This window comes from Elaeis guineensis, chromosome 13 (assembly GCF_000442705.2).
Source record: "Elaeis guineensis isolate ETL-2024a chromosome 13, EG11, whole genome shotgun sequence".
Classification (NCBI taxonomy): Eukaryota; Viridiplantae; Streptophyta; class Magnoliopsida; order Arecales; family Arecaceae; genus Elaeis; species Elaeis guineensis.
In genome coordinates, this window is record NC_026005.2 from 43,014,243 (window position 1) to 43,028,289 (window position 14,047).

The window sequence follows — 14,047 nt, forward strand, 5'->3', positions numbered from 1 at the left end:
TAAACTAATTAATTATAAAGATAAATTATCTAAAAGATCTAGGGCTCTTGAATCCACTAGACCAATGAATTAGAGAGCCTTCCTATGATTTCTCTTATAATGTCCTTTGATCAAGGTGTAAAATATGAACAAGCATGGATCATGAAGAGATTTAACTCAACTATGATCCATCAAATATTTTGTTCTCACCCTAATTAAGAGATCCTTCTTTTCTTCACTTCTCTTGTGTTATCCAAGTATAGGCTATGAAGGAATTCTGACTCAACTATAACCCATCAAGATTTTCACATGGAAAGAGAAGAAATGATTTAGAAAATTGTGATCCTTCTATCAATCATCCCCTCCTACACCAAATCAAGCATGGACTATGAAGGGATTCTGACCCAACGATAGCCCATCAAGTCTCTTGGCGAGAGAGATGAAGGGAGAAGGATTCTAAAAATTTAAAAGCTCGAAAAGAGAAATTAAATAGAGCAGACTTCTATTCATGATCTAGCTTCATCGCAAATCCTAGAGGGATTACTTAGCCAGACATAGTTGATTTGAAGTCAAAAATAAAATAACGACTAATTCTACTTACTGGAATTGAACTTGCAAAAATTAAAAATTATAAAATTAAAAGATGCATAAATTTAAACTATCCTATTGTAGAAATTAAAATTATAAAAATTAAATAGAAAGAAAATAACTAATTTATTTCTGAATAAAAATTTTGATACAAAAATTTTTAACTCCTAAGCCATTAACAAGGCTTGGAGTTTGAATAGAAAATAAAATCTCTTACAGAACTAGACTTTTCTCCTTCTCTTGGATTGGGATCAACCATCCCCTGGCTGACTCTCCTTCTCGTGTGTTGGAAGGATGGAAGAAAGTGGGAACAAGGTGGCTAAAAAATTTTAAAAGTGGGTATGTCTGTCTGTCACACAGACCCCCTACAAGAATTATGGAGTGGAGAGAGAGATACTATGAATGGAGGCATTAGGCTTTATTTATAGATGTAGGCAGGGAGGATGATTTTATAATTTTTCGATGTGGGACTAAAAAGAGAGGATAGATGAATGGTTAGGATTTAATTTGAAAAGTATGGATGGATGGATAGGCAGTTGGTTAAATAGGAAATATAGAAATGGTTTCTTTATTTTAAAATTTTAAAAATCTCTCTCTTTGTTGTAGTTAGTGACCCAAACGAAATTAAATCTAAAATCTGTGTACGCCGCCTCCCCGTATTGCTCACATCCCATCAAACTCCTATTGCTGAATTTGAATTGCTTCTGTATTCTCACGCCATCAAGGTTAGCTTCCGTGTACACGCCAAGTCCAAGTTCTCAAGTCCAAGTTCTATCTCACGCTCGCGTGCCAAAGCTCACCCAAAGTCTCCTCTTAAGCCCATTTGAATCCAAACTGTTTGTTTCACAAACCCCTCAGATGTCCTATTTTGATTTGAATCCCATACATCCCGCCAGAGCCTGAGCCATGTGAAAATTACTGTAGCATTTCACGGCTTATCAACTTTCTTATGGACCAAGTGGTCCATGGTGGACCACCAACTTGCATATTAGATCGGATTATCTTTCGACTTTGAATTTAAATCCATTTTAACTCCATTTTTAGTCTCGTTTAATCTCTCTAAGCTTGCAGATCAGGCTCTTCATGTTGGTGTAGCTCTTTTCTATAAAATATACGAAAAAATATCAATTTTAAAAGAATAAAGATAATTTGATCCATAAATTAATACTTCTATGGATAAATTTATATACCTATCAACTTGATTGAACATATAAGCAAACTTGAATGAGAATTGAGTTATGGGTCAAACGAGATTGAAGAGTTGACTATGTTTAGCTAGCACTACACATGAGGTTCAGATTCAATCCCGGAGATGAACAATTTCTATCTATGACCATGGAACATATGAAAAATTAGATTTAAGTACTAATTAATTTTAGATTAGATCTAAATTAATTAAACTTAAATAGGTTCAAAATCTAAGTTAGAGTAGGTACAAAAGTATTAAAGAGTTTAGAATTGACAGTCTTTCAAAATTATTTCGAACCGGCTTCGAATCAGACTCGAATCGAATCTATTTTGGATGAGATATGAGTATTCCTATTTGCACTGGGAATATCCACTCATGAAGCATGATCAAAAATTAGTTTAGTGCTTATTTGGGATGTCCCAAGTGGGTATAGGAGTGGGTGCAAAGTAGATGTCATAAGTGATGGCAATTATATCTCATGTAGGAGTCCTTCTTTCATGAGTATTGGATCAATTCAAATCAGATTTGAATAAAGAGTCCTTCTCTCATTGGATCATGAGAATCATCTATAAATAGAGAAGGTCTTTATCTATGGATGAAAGAAGAGAATAGAATAGCAAATAAATCAAATTGAGAGAAGAGAAAAAGAGAGAGAGACAGGCATGTGAAGAGAGAAGTCCTTCATTTTCTACATCTCTCTTTTTGTTGCCGCATCCTCTCTTTGGGCATGGATCCTTCTTAGACATCCTACCTACTGATGTGAGATATCACATCATCATATCTTATCCCTCGATTGATTATGTATGCGAAGCCAATTGGATTGGAGTTCATCTTGCTTTCCTACAGCGTTTGACGTACATACGAAGTAGAGGATCTGCATATCCAGGCCTTCATAAAGATTTATATCAGATAATTTGATATTTGATCCCTAGTTCCACTGTAATTTAGGTAAAGATTTAATCTTTAAATAAGTAGAATATTAGAAAAAATTTTTAGATACAACCTGGACATTATGGAGGAAAACTATTTCCTTCCCTTCATATGTGATGGCAATTCTATCTCTTGTAGGAATTCTTCTTTCATAAGTATTGGACTGATTCAAATTAGATTTGAGTTAGGACTCCTATACTTATTGAGTCATGAAAATCATCTAGAGAGGGTCTCTACCTATAGATGCATAGCAAAAAAATCAGACTGAGAGAAGAGAGAAAGAGAGAGAGAGAGGCATGAGAAGAGAGAGAGGTCCCTTCTTCTCCTTGACCTTCTCTTCTTGTGGCTGCCCCTCTTCCTTTGGGCATGGATCCACCTTGGGCGTTCCACCTACTGGTGTGAGGTGTCACACTAGTATATCTTCTTTCTCATTTGATTGGATTACGAAAGCAATTAGATTGGAGTTTATCCTGCTTTCCTGCGATATTTGACGTACATGCGAAGTAAAGGGTCTACACATCGAGGCCTCCATGAAGGTTTATATTAGATTATTTGAGATTTATTCTCTAATTTTATTGCTAATTAGATAAATATTTAATCCTTAATCATGTAAATAAATAAAGAAATTTTTAGATGCAACCTGGGCCTTTTGAAGAGAAACAGTTTCCTTTTCCTTCAATTGATATCAGAGTAGGCCTGAAATATATGCATGCATAACTAAATTTTTTAAAATTAATTACATAAGATATAATTAAAATTTTTTATAAAATATTAAATATGATTTTAATCTATTTATATAAAATTTTTGATCTAATTTTGATTGGATTAGAGATACCTAATCAATGATTGATTGAGGTTGTTATAAGTTTGTTATAACAGAATTCTGCTGTTACTGAATTTTTTATGAAATAATAATATGAATTAAAATTTATTTAAATTTATTTTAATAAAATTTTAATATTATTATTTTTCTTATGAAGTGGGATTTATTTTAGATCTAAATTAAATTTATTTTGATGGATATCTAGATCTGAATCCTATCAGAATCCAGCACTGTGCGAAAATAGATTTTACCAAAAATTTATTCCTTATGCATTCATATTTGTATCTAATTAATTTTTTATATAATATCAAATCTGACATTGATATTTTATAATCAGTATAAGATATGTTTTAGATCTGATATGATGTATATGATGCATCAAATCTAATCAGATTAGATGAAGAACATAATTTATTAGATCAACGATATGTTCATGATATAAAATAATTTTATCAATAATTACATGTTGATGTAATTATATATGAAATTAAATTTTAGATCTTAGTAGCTTAGTACTCAGATTAATGAGATCATCAGAACATCCGATCATAGGAGATTGAAGAGATTAATCTCTCTTTTGTCTATTCGATGGGTTCTCTTATGACGTGTTGGGGTATCATTGTAATCCAATTTTATAAAGAACAAAAGTGAACAAATTTTTATGTATTATTTTAATCATAAATATATTTAGATTAGATCCAAAGTAATTTATGATTCATTACAGTAGGATAAAATTCAAATATAAAATTATTTTAGATCTGAATTACATATTACATAAGATGTAAACGGTATAGATCTAAAAGTTGTCATGATGCATGAAATGTACGTATGAAGTTTAGATCATACCTATATATATTTAATTATTAAACATATTATAAAAATTTATTTTCATGTGTTGAAACTGAAGAAACCAGATCTAAGATTTCAGGGTTAGATCTTGAAACTTTTTCAAGATCATGCAGCGAAAGACTAAAATAAATCAAAATTTATCTTATAAAACTAAAAAATCTCTAGATCTAAGATCTTATTATATAATTATTATATGATATTAAATTAAAAATTAAAATATAAAGAGTAAGAACTACATGTTGATCATATCAACATATTTCTATACTACATCTAATGTATGTAAAATATAATAAATCAGATCTATTACCTTGCAAGTTAGATATTCTAACTTTGCTGATCTGGACTTGAGGATAATGTTGTAAGCTGCATACACATCTGGCCTCTAGAAGTTGTCCACACGAGCCCATGAATCACGATCAGAAGTCCTGGTCCAGAAAATCAGCACAGTATGCTAGTACTGTGCTGATCCTTCTTCGATGATCGATCAGATACCTCCCTCTTCTTGATTTAGACTCTTCTAAAGATGAGAAGTAGGATAAGGAGTTTTAGATGAGACACTCTTATAAAACTTACAGATGGAGGAAGGAAAGAGGTGAACTCAGCAATCCTAGAAGAAGACCCTCTTCTTCTTCTCTTTGCTCTCACCCAGACACTCAGATTTGTGTCTATTATATCTCCATGCCCTAATGCTCTTTCTCCTTGATTTTTATATGCCCTAAATGTCTCTTAATTCTCTATAATTTACAAAAATTTCAAGAAGAAATTCATCTTAAATAATGAGATATGAAGAATCCTTGTCTAGGTCAAATACTTAGTCAAAGAAAATCCAAACAGGGCAAGACAAGGGGTGCCCAACTCATGGGTGCCCCCTCTTTCTTTTTCTACCATGGACCACCAGCAAAAGGTGTACAATATATTTCATAAAAGCTACAAAAATCTTAAAAAATATATAGATAAAATCAGTGCCATAAGAAAAGAGTTTTGGTTTCCTAAAACTCTATCTCATAGAATTTGAAATCCAAACTAATTCCTACTTTGACTTGATCCACAACCAAATTCCATGTAAGAGAGAAAGAGTGAAAAGCTTTGGGTGTGCATGAAGGCCTGGGAGAGAAAGTTTTATCATACAAAATAAGAGGGAGTGGGTGTGGGGGGCTAAGGTGGCGTAAGGTGGAATCCTAGTCTTATTAGGATTCAATCTATGACTTGTTCAAATTTGATTTCTCAAACCAAATCAAACCAAAACCAAATCAATCCAATTAAAATAAGTCTTAACCTAATTAAAAATTTAATTTAATCAAATTAAATTAGATTTAAATCTGATTTAATTTTTTAATCGAATTAAAAATTAGGTTGATCCAAGTCCTAATTGAACTAGGATTAGCTTTTCCTTGCACTTGGCTTATCCAATAAATCAATTGGACTTGATCAAATCAAGCCCAAACTAAATCTAATTAAATTATATTTAATTATACTTAATCTCATCTCATTGGTTTAATCAAATTAAACCAATTAGCAATCGAATTGCTAATCGATCCTCCTGCAACACTTGCACTAGGTTAAATATCAATCGTATTGATCGTTTAACCCTAGAATGATTCTTAATCGTTGATCAACCATCCGATCGGATCGTGAACTCTAATGTGTGTGACCTCATAGGTCCGAACCTAAGTCAGTAGTATAGGAATAAATTTTTATACCAATCGAAGTGATCATCTAGCAATGATACCCGATGGTCGGATAGGTCGAATGTGTAGAACAACATCCTTAGAATCCATGCGGATATAGTTTCCATATAATTCATCTCCTTGACCAAAATACTCATAGGATACCTCAAAGTTCAACTGTCAACTCTGATCAGGTTGTCCATATTGTATTTTAAAATATCAAATCCATCTGATAGATTATCCTGGCCAAGATTTTGCTAAATTGAAATACAGCGACTCATTCTTCTCCAACTCTTGGAGTGGTCAATCCCATCTTGATCACACTCCAACTTCGTAAGTACTTGACTGTGCCTAGAAGCCTTCCATCACTGAATTAAAAATTCAATTAGTCCGTTGTTATGATGAACTCCATTGTTATGATGAAGTCCTTAGCACTATTTAAGTTCAATAAAGAGAGAATTTATCGATTAGTCCTTAAAACAGTTCACAACCAAATGATAGGCTGTTAATAAGGATGATAGCTTCTATCGAGCATAGGTCGCTGTAGGCCATATGGGTTGGTTGTCCTCTTAACCAAGAAGTGTGGAGATACTGGTATGGCATACAGGTGAGATATAAGAGTACATCATCATTGAACGTGACCAACTCCAAAATATTCTGCTGTCGAGAATGTCTCTGATGGGATATAGGTATAAGTGTCTCTTAGACCTGAGATCACCTCAGTGACTTGCAAGCAACTCACTGTGCTTTGATACTAGACTAACTAAATTTTTAATTCAGTGACGGAAGGCTTCTGGGCATAGTCAAGTACTTACGAAGTCAGAGTATGATCGAGATGCGATTGACCACTCCAAGAGTTGGAGAAGAATAAGCCACTGTATTTCAATTTAGCAAAATCTTGACCAAGATAATCCATCAGATGGATTTGATATTTTGAAATACAATGTGGACAACTTGATCAGAGTTGACAGTTGAACTCTGAGGTGTCCTATGATCATTTTGGTCAAGGGGATGAATTATATGGAAACTATATCCACATGGGTTCTAAGAATGTTGTTCCACACATTCGACCTATCCGATCTTCGGGTACCATTGCTAGATGATCACTTCGATTGGTATAAAAATTTATTTCTATACTACCAACTTAGGTTCAGACCTATGAAGTCACACACATTAGAGTTCATGATCCGATTGGATGGTTGATCAACGATTAAGAATCGTTCTAGGGTTAAATGATCAATACGATTGACATTTAACCTAGTGCAAGTATTATAGGAGGATCGATTAGCAATTTGATTGCTAATTGACTTAATTTGATTAAGTCAATGGGTTGAGATTAAGTCTAATTGAATATGATTTAATTAGATTTAGTTTGGGAATGATTGGATCAAGTCCAATTTGTTTATTGGATAAGCCAAGTGCAAGAAAAAAACTAGTCCTAGTTCAATTAGGACTTGGGTCAACCTAATTTCTAATTTGATTAAAAAATTAAATTAAATTTAAATATAATTTAATCTGATTAAATTAGGTTCTTAATTAGATTAAGACCTATTTTAATTAGGTTGATCTAATTTTGATTTGATTTAGTTTGAGAAATCAAATTAAAACAAGTCATAAGATAGAATCCTAGTAAGACTAGGATTCCACCTTGCGCCACATAATCCCCCCCCACACCCTCTCTCTTATTCCACGCCAATCCCCTCTTATTTTGTGCAACAAAAGCCCTCTCCCAGGTCTTTCTTACATCTAAAAGATTTTCTCTCTTCTTTCATACATGAAAAGTGATTGTGGATCAAATCAAAGTAGGAATAAGTTTGGATTTCAAATTCTACGAGATAGAATTTTAGAAATCCAAAACTCTTTTCTTTTTGCACTGTATTTATCCAGATTTTTTTTTAAATTTTTATGGCTTTTAGGAAACACATTGTGCACTCTTTGCTGGTGGTCCATGCACAAAAATAAGGAGGAGGCTCCCAAGAGTTGGCGCCCCTTATCTTGCCATGTTTGGATAAGCCTTGACTAGGTATTTGACCTAGACAAGGACTCTATCATATCTCTCTCTATAAAATGAGTTTTTTCATGAAATTTTTGGAGAGCACAGAGATTTGAGAGTGGGGCATCCAAAAATCAGAGGAAAAGACTTTTGGATCATGGAGATATAATAGACACAGGACAGGGTGTCTAGGAGAGAGTAAAGAGAAGAAGAAGAGGGTCTTCTTCTAGGGTTATTAGTATCATCTTTTTCCTTCCTCCATCTTGAGTTTTCTGAGAGTGTCTCAGATCTAAAAATCCTCCTTCTACTTCTCATCTTTGGAAGAGCCCAAATCAAGAAGAAGAAGGTACCTGATCAACCATCGAAGAAGGATCAGCGCTGTACTAGCATACTGTGCTGATTTCCTGAAGCAGGACTTCTGGTCAAGATTCGTGGGCTCGTGTGGATGACTCCTAGAGATCGAACGTGTGTGCAGTTTGCAACATCATCTTCAAGCCTAGATCAGTAAGGTTATAATGTCTAACTTGCAATATAATAGATCTGATCTATTGTTTAATACATACATTAGATGTAGTATAGAAACATGTTGATATGATCAACATGAAGTTCATGCTCTATATATTTTAATTTTTGATTTAATGCTATGTAATAATCATATAATAGAATCTTAGATCTAGAGATTCTTTAATTTTAAAAAATAAATTTTGATTTACTTTAGTCTTCCGCTGCCTGATCTTAAAAAAGTTTCAAGATCTAATCCTGAAATCCTAGATCTAGTTCCTTCAATTGGTATCAGAGCCTAAAGTTGTTTATTACATGATTATTTATATATGCTTAGATTATTTTTTAGATTAGATCTAATTTATAATCTGATTATTAAATCTAAAATTAAAATTTTAGATCAATCATGAACTGCAAGGTTGTCCTGCTGTAAGGTTTACCCTTTACAGTGCAAAGGTTGTCCTAATTCGTGTAGATCTATCTTTAATCATAAATTTGTTAGATATGATCTAGAATAAATTTATGATTTATTAGATTTAAAAGATATTTAAATCTAAAATAAAATTTCTTTGTTAATAATTTTTGTACAAAGAAATTATTTAAAGTTAAAATTATTTCAATTATATGAACCTGTTTAGATTAGATCTAAAGTAGTTTCATGTTTATTTCACTTGCATCTTGATTATGAATTAAACATGCAATATGGTTGATAGAACCATATTGTAAAATTATTTTACAAACATGAAAATTATTTTCGAAAAGCCAAATCCAACCCTCAGCCCAAAACTTAATTAAGAATTAAGAAGTTGTTTGATTAGGTTCTAGGATTGTGAATTGAAGAACCTAAGACACAAACCATAACACATTGGGTTGATGGGTTAGTGGGAATTAGGTCCATTAATTAGGTTAGACCTATGGTTAGATTAAAGATGGACTTAATTAAGGAATTGACTAAATCTAATCAATTGTTGTCTTAGATTAGGTCAAGGATTCTCTAGATCAATTACAATAGTTGTAGTTGGTCAAGTCCATATCTTTAACGAGAATCAAATGGATTTGATTCTTGGCTAAGCAGTCTAGCATGAACCAACTTAATTCAAAACTAGATCAGCTCAGTAATTATGTGAGCACGATTCAAGAAATTTCAGATCTGAAAATTTTTGCATACCACTAAAATAAAATCAGTCATAATACCTTTAGATCATATCTAAAACTTTTATGATTCAAGATTTTATTTTGTCATGATTAAAATAATTTTAATTATATAGATTAGATGCTTTATTTTTCATACAACTTTATATCACATGCAACAAACCTATGATTTCAAGATCTAAGATTTTGTAGAAAAATAAGTTCTTCCTTTTGTATTCTTCTTCATGGGATCTAATCATATGGTACCCCTACATGCCATAAGAGTACCCCATCGAATAGGAAGAGAGGGTCTTTAAATCTTTCTTGCTCCTATGATCGGACGGCCTGGTGATCAACACAATCTAAGTACTTGCTAATCAGATCATCTAATCTAATCACATATCACATATGCATGAATTTAGATCTAATCTAAATTATATAAGATTTGATTATAACTTTAGATCATATCTAAATCAGATTATAAATATCACATGCAATACATAAAATCAGATTTTATCAACGATCAGCATAAACTAGGACAACTTTTTCACTGTAAGGAGTAAACCCTACAGCATGACAACTTTATGTCAGTTTGTGTGACTAACTAATTATTAAATTTAGATCAAAATATCACATATCATATCTAAATTAAATTAAATTTTAAATTTAATATGCACATATAATATATCATAATGAACCTAGGCTCTGATACTATTGTTAGAAAAACGTAGGCAATTTCATGCATGTATTTCAAAATTTTTTCGAATAAATTATAGTGAAAGTTAATTAGATTAATCAAATTAATCTAATATACATATGATCTAATCATCAAATCAACCTACTTTAGGATCTATGATATGATATATTGCATATAAAATATAAAATAATCCGAAGATAAAATCAGCATGCATGTATGTGAGCAGTAGATCACATCTACTTCTAATCTGAGTTCAGAACTTGATACCTGAGCATGGATCGATGATCATCATTATTGAGAGACATGGTAGAAAGGATCCTCACTGGTTGCTCACAGCTGCACACATGTTCGATCTCTATGAAAAATTCACTCGAAGCCCCAATCTGATCGGTTTACTCGGGAGTGCTAGCTCTCACGAAGATCTTTTTTTTGACTGATCTGGATCCTTTCTTCAAATCTCTAAAATTTTTTTAGAGGTTGAAGATGGACTTATAGAGGAGATTAAGAGGTGAAAGAAAGATGGAGAGGAAAATAAAATTTTTTTATTTTTTTTCTCTTCCCAAATCCAAAGGTATAAAATCTTAGAAAATAGATTTTATGCACATGCCAAGAAGAAGGACTCTCCTCTTCTTTTTCATGCCATGAACCCATACCCAAACTTTTCTTCATGTGAAGACCTCTCTTCCTTCTCTCTTACATGCACAAAAGAAAAATAAAAACCCCTTTTTATAGGTATGTAAGAAATAAGGGTGAAGAGTCCTAGAGATCATAGACTCTTAAAAGATGTCGCCTCACTTCATAATTCCACATCCCAAAATATGTCAAAAAAATATAGGATACCTCTTCCCATATTTTTTCACAATAAGATTTTCCATAAAAAAATCTTCTCAAAATATTTCACATATAAGGAGAGAAAAATAAGTTGGCGTGGAGAGGTTGATTTGGATAAGAACAAATTCTCTTGATAAGAAATATTTTGAAATCTAATTATAAAATCTTTCTTTTATCAAAATCAAATTAGATTTAGATGTGAGATAGAGAGAGAGAAGAACTCTTTTGGATGAAAAAATCTCACACAAAAACTATTTGTGCATGGAGATAGATGGCATGCAAAGTGGGTTGGCGCAAGAGAGAAGAGTCCAATCCTATATGGACTCTTTATTTCCTTATTTGAATCCAAACCAAATCACATCTGGTTTTGCCCAAATAAAATAGATAAAACTCAATCTAATTAGATTTATAAATTTTTAATCAAATTTTAATCAAATTAAAAATTGATTGAACCAAAGTCCTGATCAAATCAGAGATAATTCTTTCTTAGCGATTAGGTCATCTCATAACCTAATCGGATCAAATCTAATTGAATCTAATTCAATTAGATTTTATTTAATCCTCTTTGTTCAATCAAAATGAGCTAATTAGTAATCTAATTACTAATTAATTCTTTATTTATTTACTAATACTTAGTAAATAAATTTATTACAACTTTTGCATAAGGTTAATCATCAACCGAATTGACGATTAAGCCCTTGAACGATTCTCAATCGTTGATTAACCACATGATCAGTCAGAAATTTCTTTTGAGTGTGACCCCATAGTTTGAACCTAAGTCGGTAGCATAGGAATAACTTTCTGAATCAATCAATGTAACCATCTATTAGTGGTGACTTGACGTCCGGATAGATCGAATGAAGGTGAAGCAACATTCAAGAACCTATTGACATATGGTTACCGTATAATTCATCCCTTTGACCCTAATGCTGAAGGATGATCAAGAATTTAACTGTCAATCCTAGATAAGTCATCCATATTGTATTTCAATCTTTCAAATCTATCTCATGGATTATCCGAGCTTAGGTTTTGCTAAATTGAAATATATTGATACATTAACTCCTACTAATTTGAAGGGATCAATCCCATCTTGACTCATGCACTGACTTGACAAGTACTTGACTGCACTCAAAAATCTTTCGTTACTAAATTATAAACTCAGATAGTCTGGTATCAAAATATAGTGAGTTGTTTGTAAGTTACCATGGTAATCTCAGGTCGGAAGGACACTTATACCCATACCTTTCGCAAGCTACCCTTGATAGTAGAGTGCTCCGTAGTTGATCACGTTTAGTGATGATGTACTCTACTATCGTTTGATCACGAACTAATTTAAGGATCACGCGATAAATCCTCTTTTATCGATCAAAATAATCCTAAGGACTTCATCACAGCATAAGAGTTCATTAGAAGATGTAACCTTGTGATGAATAAGGTCAAATAACTTTTATTATTTATCAATTCATATACAATTATATTTAGCACAATCATCAAACGATTGACTTTAGGACATATTTTTCAACAGGAACATCCTTCTTTGGCTTAATCTCTTTCTTCTGCTTCTTAGTAGATTTATTCTTTTTCTTCTAACCAGACTTTCTCTTGGTCGAAGAAGTCCACTCCACAGTGAGAATAATACCCCTTAAACTTTTCAAGGTTCCCTTCGTAGTGACCAACATGTTGACCAGTTCGGGTATAGTGCAATCAAGTTTGTTCATATAAAAATTTATAATAAATTGGCTACATAAACTAGTATGGGATTGAAGGATCAAATCCATCTGCAATTTCTTTTGCATATCAAGCCTGAGCTTCTTAAGCTCCTCAATATCCTTGATCACTATCATACAGTGCTCATAGACTGACTGTCCTTTGTGCATCTTTGGATTGAAAAGTTTTTTGGATATTTCGAAACGTGCTGTACAGCTCTTCTCACCATACAACTCTTGTAAGTGAGTGATAATAGCTCTGACAGTGGGCATATGCTTATATTGGCTCTGCAACTCATTTATCATGAATGCCAGCATATAGCACTTAATCCGACTGTCTTCATCTGTCTACTTTTCATAAGTAGTTCTTTGCTCTGCAGTAGGATAATTTAGTAACACTAAGGGTTTCTAGTCGAGTACATGACTTAGTTTTTCAAAAGTCAGAATAATCCTGAGATTTTTTAGCCAGTCTTTATAGTTTATTCTAGTCAAATGATTGGAATTCAAGGAGTGAGCTAGAGGGTTTGAGGCTGACATTGTTTAACTGCAAGAGTAGAGATTCAAGCAAGATGTTTGTATTTTAAATTTATATTTATTTCTAGGGATTTTAAGATGCAAACTGTTGGTACAGAATTTTGCCGACGTCGGAGAAGCTAGAGTCGAGGGGATCGCATCTGCCATCGAGACCTGCAAGGAAAGTCTAAACCAGAGTTGGGAGTGCTCTGGCAAGACCCTCCGACGCTCAAGTCAGTACTCTGCCTCAATAGAAATGGAGCACTCAAATGAAATTTTAGTAGAGTTTCAAGATAGAGTTTTGAGCTTAGAGAAGAATGTATCTAGGGGTCCCTTTTTATAGATGGAGAGCGTAATTGATTGACAGCGACGTCTGTAACCGCCTGGTAGTGGGCTGTTCAGGGCCACACGGAGTTTGTTACGGAGAGTAGTGTCATTAGGGGGCCGTTCAGGGCTACGTAGAGTTTGTTATGGAGAGTGGAGTGGTGTCCGTTATTGTGACTTGCCAGAGAGTAGTGGGGCCATGTGGAATCTATTACAGAGAGTGGAGTAAGGTAGTGGCTATTGTTGTGACTTGCCAGAGAGTTCGGACCTGACGGCTGAAGCTCGGCTGAGATGTCTGATGGAGCGGAATGGCTTTCTGTCTCAGC